Raw genomic sequence first — 16,566 nt, 5'->3', positions numbered from 1 at the left:
TACAAGATTTAGGTCTCATCCTAGATCATATGAAAAAATTCAGTCTTTGGCTCAATCCTAATAAATGTGCATTTGGTGTCACATTGGGTAAATTGTTGGGATATATTATTTCTGCAAAGGGAATTGAAGTAGATCCAAAAAAAGTACAAGCAATAATGGACATGCCACCACCTTGAAACATTAGTCAGATGAGAGGACTACAGGGAAGGCTTCAATCTATTCGCAGGTTTATTTCACAATTGGTGGATAGGTCATAACCCTTCACAAAGACCTTACATAAGGGTGTGAAATTCAATTGGAGCTAGGATTGTGAGCAAATCTTAACACAAATCAAACAATATCTTGTCAATCCACCAATCTTGTTGCCTCTTATGCATGGGAAGCCTTTGCTTTAATACATTTCAGCCACTAAAACATCTTTGGGAATCGTGTTGGCTCAAGAAGACAATGACAACAAAGAAAGAGCTATTTATTACTTGAGCCAAACATTGGTTTCTTATGAGAAAAACTACAGCATTATTGAGAAAGCTTGCTTGGCAGTTGTCTTTGCTTCCCAGAAGTTGAGACACTACATGCTTGCCCACACTACATGTCTTGTGGCTAAAATAGATCTATTAAAGTACTTGCTCAATAAGGCAGCTCTCATAGGAAGATTGGCTAAATGGGTCATGATACTAAGTGAGTTTGACATCCAATATGTTGAACGCAAAGCTATAAAGGGATAGGCAATTGCAGACCAGCTGGTCAAGGCACCTATACAAAGTCTTCTACCAATGAACATTGATTTCTTAGATGAGTCAATTCTAACACTCACACACCATACATGGGTTATGTTCTTCGATGGGTCCTTCACACAACAAGGATCAAATACTGGATTACTCTTCATTACACCACAGAGATACTCATTGCCCAAAGTGTACAAGATTATGTTTCCTTGTACAAATAACATTACTGAATATGAAGCTTTGATCAATGGTATGAAAATTGCATCTGAATGGAGAGTAGATCAGTTGGACATCTTCAGTGACTTTCAGCTTGTTATCAACCAAGTAAATGATGTCCATCAAACAAAGGATGAGAAAATAATTCCTTACAAGTGCATGGTTGATGACTTGATGAAGTATTTTTCACACATCACATTCTAACAAGTTCCACACGCAGATAATAAAGTGGTTGATGCCATGGCCACTCTGGCCTCCCTGCTACAAATGCCAAAAAATGATCTCCGACATGAGTTCTTGGTGGAAGTGTTACCCTACCCAGCCTATGATGTCCACACCTGATTCCAAGATGATCTATTCTATTATAGGACAAGAATCATCCTGCTACCATCATATCTATTCCTACCTTCGTAATCAAACCAGTTCGAAAGGTCTAACCCAGAATGAGAAACATTACCTAATCTGTAATGCTTCACATTATGTCATTATTGCTGACGATCTGTATAGGAAAGGTCTCGACGAAACACTCTTTAGGTGTTTAGAACTCAAGTCCAAAAGTGCACTAATTGTCGTTCACAAAGGCATTTGTAGATCTCATTCCAATGGCCTAACACTAGCTCGCAAACTCCTTCGTGCTGGTTACTACTGGCCTAAAATGGAGCAAGAAGCTATTAAGTATGCTAGGTCCTACAAGCAGTGTCAGCTACATGGGAATCTCATTCACGCTCTAGCTAGAGAGTTGATTCTCTCTACTATAACATGGCCATTTCAATAATGGGCCTTCGACTTGGTCGGGCAGATTCACCCAACCTCTTCCAATGGACATAAGTTCATTATCATGGCTATAGATTATTTCACGAAATGGGTAGAGGCAATCCCTCTCATAGTTGCTGATGGAAAAATTGTAGTGCTTTTCATCACAAACTACATCATTTGTAGATATGGTGTACCATCCTCAATAATTACTAACAATGGAGGATAGTTCAAGAATAAAGACCTCAAGGAACTATGCAAGAAATTCAAGATCACACAACATTGGTCTTCCATTTATTACCCCCAAGGTAATGGCCAAGCTAACGCATCCAATAAGGCAATCCTCAAAATTCTTTATCACACAGTCAGTAAGTCAGGGAGAGACTAGCATCTCTAGATCAATCCAGCCCTGTGGGCATATAGGACAAGCATTAGAACTCCAACAAGCACGACTCCTTTTGCGTTGGTGTATGGGGCAAATGTTGTGCTTCCAATAGAGGTCGAGATTCCTACCTTGAGAATCTCTATGAAAGGCCATATCACTGATGATGACTACAGGATAGCTTGGCTTCAAGAACTTGTGTTACTGGATGAACGATGACAAGTGGCATGTGATCATCTACGAGCATATCAACAAAGAATGGCACGAAGCTACAATCAGAGGATCAAGCCATGTGACTTCCAGCTGGGTGACCTCGTCCTGAGAGAGAACCCTAAGAATCAACAACAATGAATGAAAAAAGGAAAGTTTGAACCAAACTGGCTAGGTTCGTACATCATCTCTACAGTATATGGATTTGGTGCTTATCAGCTTTCCACAACCGAAGGAGAAGTGCTTAAAGAGCCTGTCAACACTCTCCACCTGAAGCGGTTTTATAGTTGATTTAATCTCAGTAAGCTCTCTATACATATCTATACGTCCTAAAAAAAATCTAGAAATCAGAAAAAGTCCTAAAAAAATTGTTACCCTGGTGAAAAACTAGCAATAGGCGCCTTCGTAACACAAAAAAAAAAAAAAAAAAGAGAGAAAAATACAAAAAAATTGAAAAATAAGAAAAGTGCCATTGATGAAAACCTGGAAACAGACATCATGGTAGCAAAATAAGAGAATCTTGCCAAGAAGGTGAAAACGTGGTAAACAGGTGCCTCTTGTTCCCAATGCTCCATCTTGCAGCGCATCTTCTGGCTATTCTGTACAGTCACTTTCATGCTTTGGCTTTCCTTCTTTTCCTTCTCATGTATCCATGGATTGAGTCTTGTCATAGCTCAGGGGCATTCCCCCTTTGTGTCACTATTTTTGAGATTCTCCTCATAGAATCTCCTTCTTCGCGATAGTCACTAGTGGTTCTCATTGCATCTGCCTACTATCGCTAGTGTCACTATTTTGAGATTCTCCTCATAGAATCTCTTTCGCAATAGTCACTAGTTGTTTTAGCTATGTCTACTTACTATTTCTCAGGTTATGTCTCCAGATTCCTTTATGAAAGATCTCTTTTGCATTAGTCACCAGTCGTCCTAGCTGTGTCTGTCTATTGTCGCTCAGTCCTTCTTAGGATCTTCATCATGAAGATTCCTCTCTGACCTTAGTCACCAGTCATTCTGGCTATGTCTACCTACTGTCATCACCCTACTGAAGAGATTTCTTTCAGACATGTTCTGGACACTGACACTTGACATCAATCCAAAAAATGAACTCAAAAGTGATATACTTGTTTGGATATGCTGGGCTTTTTCTTTGTTTGCTTTTTTTTTTTGCTTTATCATATCTCCTCAAGCAACTCGATGATGTCATCTTTGACTAGAGAAGTAATGACTCGAGGCATGATCTTTTCTTTGCTTTACTGCTTGCAGTTTAGTTCCAACAAGTTGATACGTTCCTATAAAAGGGGTGTCCACTATAAGAGCCTCCATCTTGTATTGGATGGTCGTGTGTACCTCGACTCCTTTTATAAAAATATTCCAATAACGTTGGTTCTTCTCCTTGTTTGTTGGAGTAAACTCTTCATGCTATAGTAAATACTGATACTCGTCCTACTAAGTGAACGTACGGGTCACTGCGAGTATATCTAGCACACTTCTGTCTCAGGTTACGAATGCAAGGATCGTTGTGAACAGAATGAATACTAAATACTTAGCATAAGAGGGATCTCCCATGTGTTTGGTGTGCCTATCATGCAAGCAACATTCAAGTCATCCTAGCATTTATGCTCTGATGTTAACTTGCTACATTAAAAGGGACACAAGTTCTAGTCATTCTAGCTTCTTGTGCCTCAAATGCTTACATTTAATCTCAAAAAACCAATAACGTATGTTATATTCATATTTCCATGATTGCAATGTCAGTGGGAATTGTATAACATACGAGCTTTATTTTATATCCGATGATGATTAAATATTGAGGCTTGGTAACTAGACCTAGGGTTGCATTTAACATAGTCTTGCATTAATACTTCATTTGCATAAGCATGCAATTCGATGGTCATTCTATTCATACTCCACATGCATCAAATTTCTCCATAGTTGTACAAGTGTTTGGTTCGTTGGTTCACGCTCCTCAATTGGAATACCTGTGACTGTCAAGCAAAAACATGCAACACTACATGAGATGTCAGTTCATACATATGCATTCTATCTAAATACAACATACATCTTATGTACATCAAAGTAAAACAAAACAGACAATGACATGTACACAAGAATACTCGGCTCAAGATCTCTTATATATATCAAAAGAATGGTTTAGTACAAAAATGGGCACTACTCGAGTGCAATCAATCAAAAATGATACATGTGGTGCTAGCACACCAATCAATACATAGCCAGGGATCAAAATCAAAGATTAGGCACAAAGCGTCTAGCTCTATCCTGAACCCTCACCTCCAGGAGGAGCAGGGGCAGCAGGTGGCAGAGGCATCAGTGGCATATCTGGCTTGACAGAAGGTTGTGTGCCCCCAAACTCTCGTGCATACTGAGAAAATCAATGCACCTGAAGTGTCTTATCAGGTACTACACTCGTATATGCTGCATAATAGTACATTGCCCGAGCTGACTGGAAGCGGATCTCATCTTGCACCAGCTCTAATCTTTGCTCTACAATCTTGGTGCACTCTCTCCAAAGATCAATGTCCCACTGTTGCTCCACCAGCTGCGCATCCTGGACTGCCACTGCAATCTATAACTCTCCCAACTATCGAGAGGCCTGACAAACCTGCTCTTGATACCACTGCACCATGTCCTGCACCCCACCTACCAGCTAATCTGGCATGTCCTCATCTACCATCTTTGGTGCTTGCTACTGTGGAGGTGCCTGCGGCTGTGGTGGCACCTACTGCTATGGAGCCTCCTACTGAGGGGCCTCCTCCTCTATCCTCTGCCTACAATGTTGACTCTATCCAATCCCACTACCCTCAGCACTTGGGTCTAATCCCATCTGACGTGGGGGAATCAACATCTACTAAACCCGCTGCCGAACTTGTGACTACTGTTATGGCTGAACTGGTGGCTGTGGCTGTGCATGGTGCTGCTGAGGTGCCTATCTCTCTGCTTGCCTTGCCATCCCCACTAGATCTGTAAAACATGGGAATGGATGGCTGATCAAAAATGCCTGATATGCAGGCGTCATCCCAGCATCTGCTACCTTTGGCAGGTAGTCCCACTGAACTACAGCTAAGCTATGAATGTCTATTATGGATTGCCCTCGATCCATCTGTGCTATCCACCCCCACTCAATGTCCTTCTAGAACTTGGCATAGGCATAGAAATCAAGAGAAATATCCTGTGGTCGGCCATACTACACCACAATCGAGAGATCACAAATCTCTCCATCACAGATGACGTCCTGCCCACCAGAGGTTGAGAACTGAACATCCATGGTAACTCTCTGGGAGCATCATCCCATTCCTCTGTCTCTCACTAGGGTCGCCATACAACAGACACCAAGTCATCAAAATGTATCCTCCACTACTCTATCTTACCTAGGTGGGCCTGGGTAATATGCCCTCGATATTTGCAAATATAGGGCTCCATGGGCTCTCTGGCATCCTCAAAAATCAGCCTACATATGGGAAGATGCTCCCAAGCCTAGATCTGCAATACATAAACTCTAGCTGCCATGGTCTTCTTCTCATGGAAGACGATCTCGTGCATCTCATGGAAAAGGTGAGCCAGCATGCACTAACCCCACCCAAAAATCTCAGGTGTCTCTAGCATCCTGCGAAGCATGGCACCCCACCCGCACTCCAAACCATGCTATCCTTTATCAGGACATAGGAAACAACTCAAAAATATAGTCAGCACCGATGCTAGCCTATGCATGTGTCCATATGTGTACATCAGCTCATTCCAACTGATGGCCCTGCCCCTTGGTAACTCTCTCCCGAACACAATAGATAGTGCCTCTATCCCTGCTCGGGGCACTGTGTCATAGATGACTCGAGCACCGTGAAAGGGAATCTGCAAGATCCTCTAGATGTCCTCCGGAGTGATGATCATCTTGCCCATTGACAAATGGAATGTGTTCATCTCCGAATGGAAACACTCTACCAAGGCAGTGAGAAGGTTGTGATTCACCATCATGACTGGAATTCGACACAAAGAAGACAAACCCAATCGGGCAATGTGTGCCCGATCAGCATCATCAAGACTCCGCAATAACTCTCCATATGGTAGATAGTGTGATCTGAATGCAACGTCACCAAAGACCTCCTTCATGCACAAAAACAAACAAAAAAAGAAACAATCAGTATCAAGTCAAAACAATGCATCAGAACAAATTAAAATGCAATTTTTGAGTGCGAAAATCAAATTTTAAAGCATGACTATCATGGACTTTCGCGCGAAGTTCGTGAAATTTCGCGCAAAGTTCCCAAAGCCTCACACAAAGGAATCTGATCTCGCACGAAGAACTACATAGTCGCATGAAAAAAGAGCTGCCCATGTGAGAAAAGAAATTCTCACGCAAGAACCGAATCACCTCACATGAAGAATCTCATTCTTCGCATGAAACCTAATGTCTCCCGCGCAAAGATCCTCCCTGCCATGTGTGAAGAAATAGAGAACCCTGTTTCTTTGCGCGAAGAAAAAAGATCTTCATGTGAAATTTGATAGGTCTCGCACGAAGAAAGATTTGACCCCCTAAAAACATGCTAAAACTTACAATAAATGACCTCAAAATGCGTAAAAGTGAAAGTACGAAGGAGGGGAATCAATGACTCACCGGTGGTCCGTAGTCTACTAGGAAGCTGTGATGTTTGGAGTGCTCAAATCGATGATGTCTCATGCTAACTGCCATGTCTCTCTCAGAGCTCAAATCAATAGAAGAAAAAAAGCACAAATGAATTGAAAATGACCCCTTGAGCCCTTATAGAGCTGTTGACCCAAATTTTTCAAAGTGCTCGAATTTGAGGGAAAATCACACCCCTAGCTAATTGGACCATTCTGGATCCATTTTTGGGATCATATTCAAAATTTGACACACTTAAGAGCCTCAAAAATGCATTTTAAAATTTTGGGGACCGATGCGATCGAACGCTTGTGCAGCCCAAATCTTTTTGATACTTTGTGATTCTTGGAATCCTTTCATCTCTGCATTCTCCATATTTTCAAAAATCATTTTCAAAATAGTCAACTCAAGTCAACCATGGCTATATCTGATCAACTTTTGGTCAAACTTGGTCTTTGTGACTTCGCAATCATTTTAACTCAACCCTGAATCTTCTTTCGATCATTCTGACCTCTTCTATATTTTGCTAAATATTAGATTTCTTCTATATCTCATGATATACTGCTTCAAATCATATTTCTGGTGTGTCATCTTTCAATTTCACTCCCGAGGGGGTAGGATGATTAACATCATTAAATACCTATTGATTGGGGCATCTGGTTCCCATCTTATGTCCTTATCACTTGGGGGCATCTCATCACTCAGGGCATCTTGTTCCCTTCTATCTAGTATATTTACCATCTATCTTATCTTTTCATCAATTGATCAACCTTATAACAACTCTTCTCAAAGTTCGATGGACAAGTATTGGGACAATCTAAACCCCTTCTCCTGAGGATCAAGCCTCGTTCTGGGGATGATTCTATGACTCATGATTGAACCTTGTTATCTTTTATTACTCTTGGGTATCTAGGTGTTCTACCTGGATCCTTGAAGGTTAAGCTCCATTTTGGAGATAATCTTCTAAATGCTTTCAATCTCATGTATCTAGGTGTTCTATCTGGATCCTTGAAGATTACGTTCTATTCTGGAGATAGTCTTCTAAATGCTATTACTCTCAGGTATCTAGGTGTTCTATCTAGATCCTTAAAGGTTAAACTTTGTTCTGAAGAAACCTTTTAAATGCTTATCAATTTTAGGTATCTAGACATTCTGTTTGGATCCTTAAAGATTACGCTCTGTTCTAGAGATAGTCTTTTAAATGCTACCAATCTTATGTATCTAGGTGTTCTACTTGGATTCCTTAGGATTAAGCTCTGTTCTAGAGATAGTCCTTAAAAACTCATCAATTGGTCTCCGTAGAATCAATTTCGAAACCAATCTCTTTTTTTTTTATCTACGCATCATACTTTTTGATTTTCTTTGAATTGAACGTGTTGCTTACACATTCATTCAAAGAGGGGCAAAATGTAATACCCCAAAATTGGCTCATTGCCATGATACCAGTTCTGGTCTATTTCTGACCAATCCTAAAGACCTATTCCATTAGGCAAATTCTTATTCGGCTACTCACTACTTGACTTAATTGTCAGATGCAGAAAACCCTAATCTACATTCATCATTCTTATTATTTTATTCTTATAGTATTTACTCATATTAGTCACATTAAACCTATTGATTAATATTTAATTTAATTACTAAGTATTTATAATTTAATTTAATTTAATTATATCCTAAGGCTAATGTACTATGGAATTAAATTTATTTAATTTAATAAATGTACCTATTTTAATTAATTAAATAAAATTATTTAATTAAATGGAGTACTTACTTCTAATTAATTAAACAAAGTTATTTAATTAAATGGGAAGCCATTCCTAATTAATTAAATGAAGTTATTTAATTAAATAAGAAAAGTGTCTCTAACTAATTAAATAGAATTATTTAATTAAATAGAAAATGTAATTATAAGAGCATATCTCATTTTATTAAATTAAATATCTCACCAAAATCTCTCTTTAGTTCAAAAAGGGAAATTTTCAATTCATTGTTGATAAAAAAGGAATTAAATCAGTTAACTCCTTATTCTACTCAAATTAAATCAGTTAACTTCCTTTATGACTGAACTTCACCTTTAATCTTGACCGTTGATTGAAATCGATCTCAACTGTTGATGGATTCCAGGAAAGTCTATTTAAGAAACCCTCATCTCTTCATTTTGGAGAGGATGAATTTGGAATTTGCATCAAATTGCTGCTAGAATTCATACTCACATTTGCTCACATTTGCTCATATTTTACATACATTTGCATCCTTAGCTTAATTTCATTTAGCATAATATGCATATGATTAATCTAGTTTCCTTTACTTGTTCTTAGATTAGAATACATTTCTCATTCTAGATTAATCTGCATAATCATATAGATTAATTTCATTTCTTAAATCCTTCATTCTTAGAGGGTCTGGTTGCTTAACACCTCAAATCTGAGGATATCTAACAAGCAATTCCCTTTAGATAGAAGGCAACAGGTCGCCTTGCCGGCTGATTTTTGGATGAACAATCCAATGTTCATTCTGGGATGAATTCGCAAATAAGGGCCATGTTCAAGTGTGTGTGTTAGCATAGGCCGCATTTTCACGCATACAAATATTGGTTATTCTAATTTGTATTCGAGCCAACTTGACAATCTGAATGGTATAAATAATGGGTCAAGTTGTGATTTCAAAGTGTGTGATATGAAAGTTGAATATGTTGAAAGAGATAAGATGAGAGGAAGCGAAACATAAGGATAAGTAGGTATCCTTATAGAGCAAAAAATTATTATTCGATCAAGAAGGATCAAGTATAAAGATAGAAAAAATATCTATAATCAGAAATTCAGTTGCATCACAATCACGTCATTTTCATTGTTACTCTCTAACCATTGTAGCAATGATCTAAAATCTCTTAACATATTTGGTTTAACAACCATTGTAAATCCTCTAACAAGGTGACAATTCCATTGAATTGTTTCAAGACCTCTTTCAAGGCCACTCCTAATAGGGTGATTAAATCCTTTAGCAAGGTCAGAACTAATAGTGTGTTTTGTAACCTTTAACAGGGTTGGTTGCTAACCAAGCTCACTTCAGAAGAGTGAAAAATAGTAACTAGTTACATTGGTGATTTTTCTGAAATTGGGTTTCCATATTAAATCATGGTTTCATACATGTTCATTTCTTTTCTCTCGTGCATGCAAAATTAAGGTTAAGTAATTACTGACAAAATCTTAAGATCTACTAAGTAATTCACATTCTACATTTATCGAGTTACAACAATTTATTTATGCTTACTGAGTATCAGCAGTAATCAATTTTATCAGTGTGAATTTTATTTGACATCTAAAGGATCAAGGATTTATTTTAGTAGTATTTGATTCACCCCTCCCCTCTTAGTTACTCCTCTTATATTTCCAACAAGATACCACATGAAGGGCAAGGATGTTGTCACTAGGCCTTTATAAACAAACATGGTCGAGGCTCGCCAAATTTTTTTTTGGCACAAGGCATTAAATCATCACCAAATCAAACATGAAATCATATGTGTTTAGTGAGGCACAAGGTCTGAAATATCCAAAATATTTTCTCGAATATGCATGCATAAAAATGAAAACATTCAACATGTTAATTAATTAGATTCTCTGTCATAATGTGCTCCAATAAAATAATCCAAGACACAAAAATCTAGTCCTCATATGACACATTCCAAGGCATGGGAACAGTAAGAAATGAATTTTTCCAAGACTACTGCATACAAGGGTAGTAAAAAACATAAAAAATGTTGAGTATAGGGACAAATCCCAACAAAATTGGTAGAGAATGATCCAATAAAAAATGGTACCAATAAAATGCAAGGCCTAAGTAAAATTTCACAAAATTGAAAGGAGTTCCAAGAACTTTTATCTTCATCTGATAATGGAATGACTATTGCATCATTCATCGATGGATGACAGAGAAGGATCAATTTCAGTTCTATAGATGTAACCTTTCATCTACTCCCTCTACCAAAGAAAAATAGAGTAAAATGATCGAATCACCTATATCAGTGACCACAACTATTGCGAAGGGAAAAATAATCAGAACTAAAATAATAACAAAAAAAACCCCACATTCTCACAAACCATGCCAATTTTCTTGAAAAAAGTGGGCCCAAGGAGGTATAACTCACAGAGTAGGCAGGCTTGCCAAAGGATGATATCTTGGAGAGGTTGCAATGGAGAAAGAGACAAAAATCATGGCAAAGATGTCGGTCTAAAACACTGCCACCATTTACTACATTGACTGAAATTTATGTCACTAATCAAGGATTCTTCAAACTAGAAAATTACTGAAGTTGCTAAACCACTACATAATTTGGAGCCTCCAATCCAAAATTCCATTCATGCATGTCAGTGGCAAGATTGGTGCAGGGACCCCAAGGAAAGAAAGATCAACCTCACAAGGAGTGTTGATTGGACTGGCTAACTCTGCATGTGCATGTTAACACATGAAATAATGGCATGTAATAAATAATGGCATGTAATAGCTATCAAAAAATATTGAATGGTGGAAACAAAAAACTCATATTATGTGGCAACCACCTACATCCATGCTAAAATTAAAATTGCATGCAAATCCACATTCGGTCAAGGAGACCCAAAAACACTAGAACTCCCTAATCTAGATGAATAAAGAGGAGAAGAAAAACACTACATGCCACCAAAAAAATCTAGTTCACCATTTGAATGCCCATCGATTTTGGAATAACACGAGCACCAAAATATGTTGAAGACCAAATAATGGATGGTTGATGACAGAGCATGGGGCCTTGGGCCTGGTGCAAAATCTAAAAAACTAGGCAAGGTTGTTCCTAAAACCAAGTGCCAAAGAAAGGGTTCCGCACAACTTGTGTAGCTCAGTCAAACAAGGCTCACAAGATCATACAACACGAGCCTATCAGACAGACACATGCATAGAGAGAAATAAATCTTCCTCTCTTTTTAAAACAAAAAATAATTCCCTTCTCCAATGCATGCTCTCTTTTTTTCATAGATCCCCCAAAAATTTGTTTTTTTATTTTTGACAATCTGATTAGAAAATTTGCCTCGATTTTGTGTGCCCATGCTAAAATGATCTGGGTGCAAAAAAAAAATTCCTCAAATTTTAACAACATCCAAATAGGACATACTTTATATGGAAAAAGGGGTTTTCAACTGCTCTAAGCTCATTGGTGATGTCTGTTTGAGCTCATAGTCCTCCAAAAAATAGCCTCCCTCCCCACCCCAACAAAAAAAAAAAAAAAATCATCTGAAAGCCATAGATCTCAAAACCGATGCCAAATCTCTCAAGAAAAAAATAGGGGCATGAAGATCTAGAGCTCTGATACCATGTTAAAGTTGATAAAATATCAACCCCACAACTCCCAAGAATCACCTACATGCAAACACATGTCACAAAAGAGAGAAGCAAAAAGCTATGGAGGTTGGAATTGCCAGATCCATATATGAGACATTTTTTATGAGAAAAATGAGAAAATTGCTATTATCAAAAGGGAAATGGTTAATTTCAAAGAGAGATCATCCTTATAAAGGAGATCAAAACCCTAAAATGGTCTAACTAGGTTACATAATAATAATTAATAAAAGAATTAATTATTATATGCATAAAGTTTAGCTTAATTATACTAGAGTTAATTAGAAAATATCTAATTACTCTAACAAGATGAAGGAGCATAAAGAAAATAAAAATGAAAATGTATAACATTGAAAATTTGATTACATATATGGTTTAATATAGACATGGGGGAAATACAAAACTGGTAGAGGGATCTATGGGGATAAAAACCAATAATTAAACTAGTAGGAAATAAAGTGTATTTGGTGTTAGAATGATTAGAATAACTAAGGGGGAGGGGGCAAATTAATTATTTTCAGATCCATATGTACTAGATGAACTTTTTACAACTTCAAGCAATCCAATCAATCTCATAAAAGAACTCAGTCCATATAGAAACTTATTAGAAACTTAACATTCTTTAACTCTCTGATCTATTTATGTGTATGCCAACTTATAGTAAATTTAAAAACTATAAAAATACCATCCATAAAGTAACATTCACATAAGTAAATGAAAATAGGATTTAACATGGAAACCCAATTTGGGAAAAATCACCAACATACTACCACTTTTTAACTCTTCTAAAGTGAGCTTGGCTAAGAGATAACCCTGTCAAAGGTTACAAAATATACTGTTAAATGTGACCCCATTAAAGGATTTAATCACCCTATTAGGATTGTCCTAGGTAGAGGACTTTGAATCATTCCATTAGAATATCACTTTGATTAAACAATTTTGACTATCATAATGGTTAGAATTTAACAACAAGTTTGATCTGTAAAACACAACTCAGTTTGAAAATTTAGATCTCCATTCTCTCATTAGTTGGTTCATTGACTAGCATCCATTGTCATCTCCATCACTGATCTTCTTGGCACCTCTTCAAGAAATCACATTTCACCACTCTTCACTTCTCCTCTACTACTCTATTCTTCATAGGTTCTCCTTAAGATTTCCAATAAAAAACAAATGAACCTTATAAAACATCTCTTATGCCTCCTTAAATAAATAGTTTTGATATTTGACTACTTAAACATCATCGTAGATTTTAGGATTAGGTCAAATTCATCAAATCCTTCCATCATTTTGTTCTCTTTCTCCTTTCTTGATACTTCTAGAAACTTCTTATTAAATCCTTGCCTTTGATTGCATAAAAAAACTCTCACCATGCATTAAATATTTCAACTCATCAATCCTTATTATCCATGCATTTTGACTAATCCAATAATTCAACCATTTCGACCTAAAACTCAATTCTTTTACAAACTATAACTTTTGATGTCTCTTGATAATCACTAAGTTCTTCTCATTAGTCATCACTATGTAGATTGACATACACTATCAATCTTGCTTAGTCAATACTAACACTTAAACTATTTGTTCATTTTCTTCTTAAGTTCCTTAATCTTCTATTTTAGTCCTTCATTGATTGACCAATATTGATACTTGGTCAAGCTTAGAGGTGTATTCAACTTCTTGTTATTTCTCTCATACATCATTTCACTTGTCTTCTTTACTTCATGTAATAATTAAACAACAAATTATCTTATCAATGACTAACTTATCAAATTCCCATTGTAATTCTATGATACTTCTCTTCTCAACTACTTTACTAGCTCACCTTATTATCTCCTCTTTTCAAATTGTCTTCATCAATCAAATGATATGGAACTCTATACTATTAATAAATGTCTTTCCAATAGGTTTTACATAAACGAAAATATAAAAATTGTTCCAATTGTAGTTTCCAACAATATCCCTCTTTGACATTGATGGCAACACCTCTAGCTACCATGCAATCCAAAAATCTTCATTAGGCTTCTCAAAACTTGTACTGTTAGCTCCCTCTATCTCTTTCTTAGTTTCATTATGATTCTAATCCATACAATCTTTTTATTCTCCCTCTATGATACCAATTGTATATATCTTCTTGTGATTTAGATTCTCCTCCTAATCTTTGAATGACAACATCGGTTAGCAACATATGTCTCCCTTTTTTATCATTAATCACTTTTCTGAATAATATACTCTTTTTGCATATGAATAGTAACTGAACATATAATCTCTATTTTTGAAAATAATGGCAAATACATCAACCATTCACATACATCTCCATGTCATTGTTCTCAAATATCACTTCCATTTTTTTATCTTGACTCCTTACAATCTCATCTGCTCCATGCTTCAATCCATATTTTCACAATCTTTAGGCGGATCCTAAAGTGTGATCTCCTACATCAATCTATAAGATATTTTGATCATAAAATTTGATGCAATAGTACATCTCTTCTCAATTTTCTTCAGGTAGGGGAATGACCCCTAACTTACCTCTTAGATACTCAAAAGCATCCTTAGGTAGTGCCTTTGTGAAAATGTCATCTATCTATTCTTTTATTTTCACATATTCCAATCTCACTTCTTTATCTTGTACCAATTTTCTCCAGTAATGATACTTTATATAAATATGTTTATTCTTTTTGTGCATCATAGGGTTCTTTGATATGTTTATAACACTTATGTTATCACAATAAATAACAATAGGTTCAGTGATTTCTTCCTTCATACCTTTCAATAATTGCTTGATCCACACAATGTTAGAACAATTATCTATTGTAGAAAAATACTTAGTCTCTATTGTGGATTAAGAAATACAGTTATGTTTCTTACTTTTCCATGAAAACAATCTCATTCTTGGAAAGAAAGCACCTCCACTTGTACTCCTTTTGTCATCAACATTTCTAACCCAATCTACATCAGTGAAAACCTTCAACTCAAAATTATCATTTTTCATCTACCATAATCCATAGTCATATGTCCCTTTCAAATATATTAGGATCCTCTTCACTATGATCATATGATTTTCTCTAGGATTAGTAGAGAATCTAGCAACAATACCCACTTCTAATGCAATATTAAGTCTACTATGTACAACATATTACAACTTTCCAATCATTGACCTATACAATGTTTGATTCACCTTAGTTGGTTCATCATTCTTTAAAAATTTATGACCAATGACCATAGGTGTTCCAACTGGTCTTGAGTCTTCCATTCCAAAGGTCTTCAATATCTCCTTGACATACTTGGAGTTTGTAATGTAAATATCTTTATTCATCTAATAAACTTGTAACCCAACAAATACTTTCATCTCTCCAAACATTGACATCTCAAATTCATTTTTTCATCTCATTAGAAAATAACTTACACAATGAATATTTTCCTCCAAATATGGTATCATTAAGAAAAAATTTAGCTAGCAATATCTTGTTTTTAGATTCACTTTTCAAGTAGAGATTGTTATTGTCATTAGTACTTGAAAAATCATTTTTTACCGAATAATTATGTAACCTTTCATACCATGCTCTAGGGCTTTGCTTCAAACCATATAAATTTTTGTGTAACTTACATATCATATTTCTCTTTCTTGGATCAACACATCCATCAAGTTGTTCAATGTAGACTTCTTCCTCCAAGATTTCATTCAGAAATGTAGATTCAACATCCATTTGGCATACTTTAAATCCTTTGTAAGCATAATATGCAAGAAAATTTCTCACTCCTTCCAACCTTGCAACTAGGGAAAAATTCTCACCATAGTCAACTCCTTGTTCATATCACTTAGAAACTAGTCTTGCATTGTTCCTTGTGACTTCACCTTTCTCATTCAACTTATTTTTGAAAACCCAATTAGTTCCAATCACATTCTTATCCTTGGCCTAGGTACTAATGTCCAAGTTTTATATTTCTTAATTTTCTCAACATTGTCATTCATTACTCCTATCCAAATTTCATTCTCCATAGAATCTTTAACTTGGGCTCAACTCGCATAATAAGAAAGTATAATTCTTCAATCTTCTTCTTGTCATGACTCTTGATTCTTTGTCTTCGCTAATTTGATTTGGTGCATGATGCCTTCTTACATACTTTACCAAGATAGATTCAGATCTTCCTTCTTCTTCTTGTGGTTCACTTGTTTCTTCTTGTTCTTCTTCCTTATGTATTTCTGGATGCAACTCAACATGCTCTATCTTATAGTTGGTAGTCTCTCTTTGTAACTCAGATCCTAAAGTCTGATGCTTG

Source organism: Cupressus sempervirens, chromosome 5, assembly GCF_028749045.1.
Source record: "Cupressus sempervirens isolate cs-2001-9-10 chromosome 5, ASM2874904v1, whole genome shotgun sequence".
In the NCBI taxonomy this organism is placed as follows: Eukaryota; Viridiplantae; Streptophyta; class Pinopsida; order Cupressales; family Cupressaceae; genus Cupressus; species Cupressus sempervirens.
The sequence above is the reverse complement of the archived record's forward strand: the minus strand, read 5'-3'. Positions refer to the sequence as shown.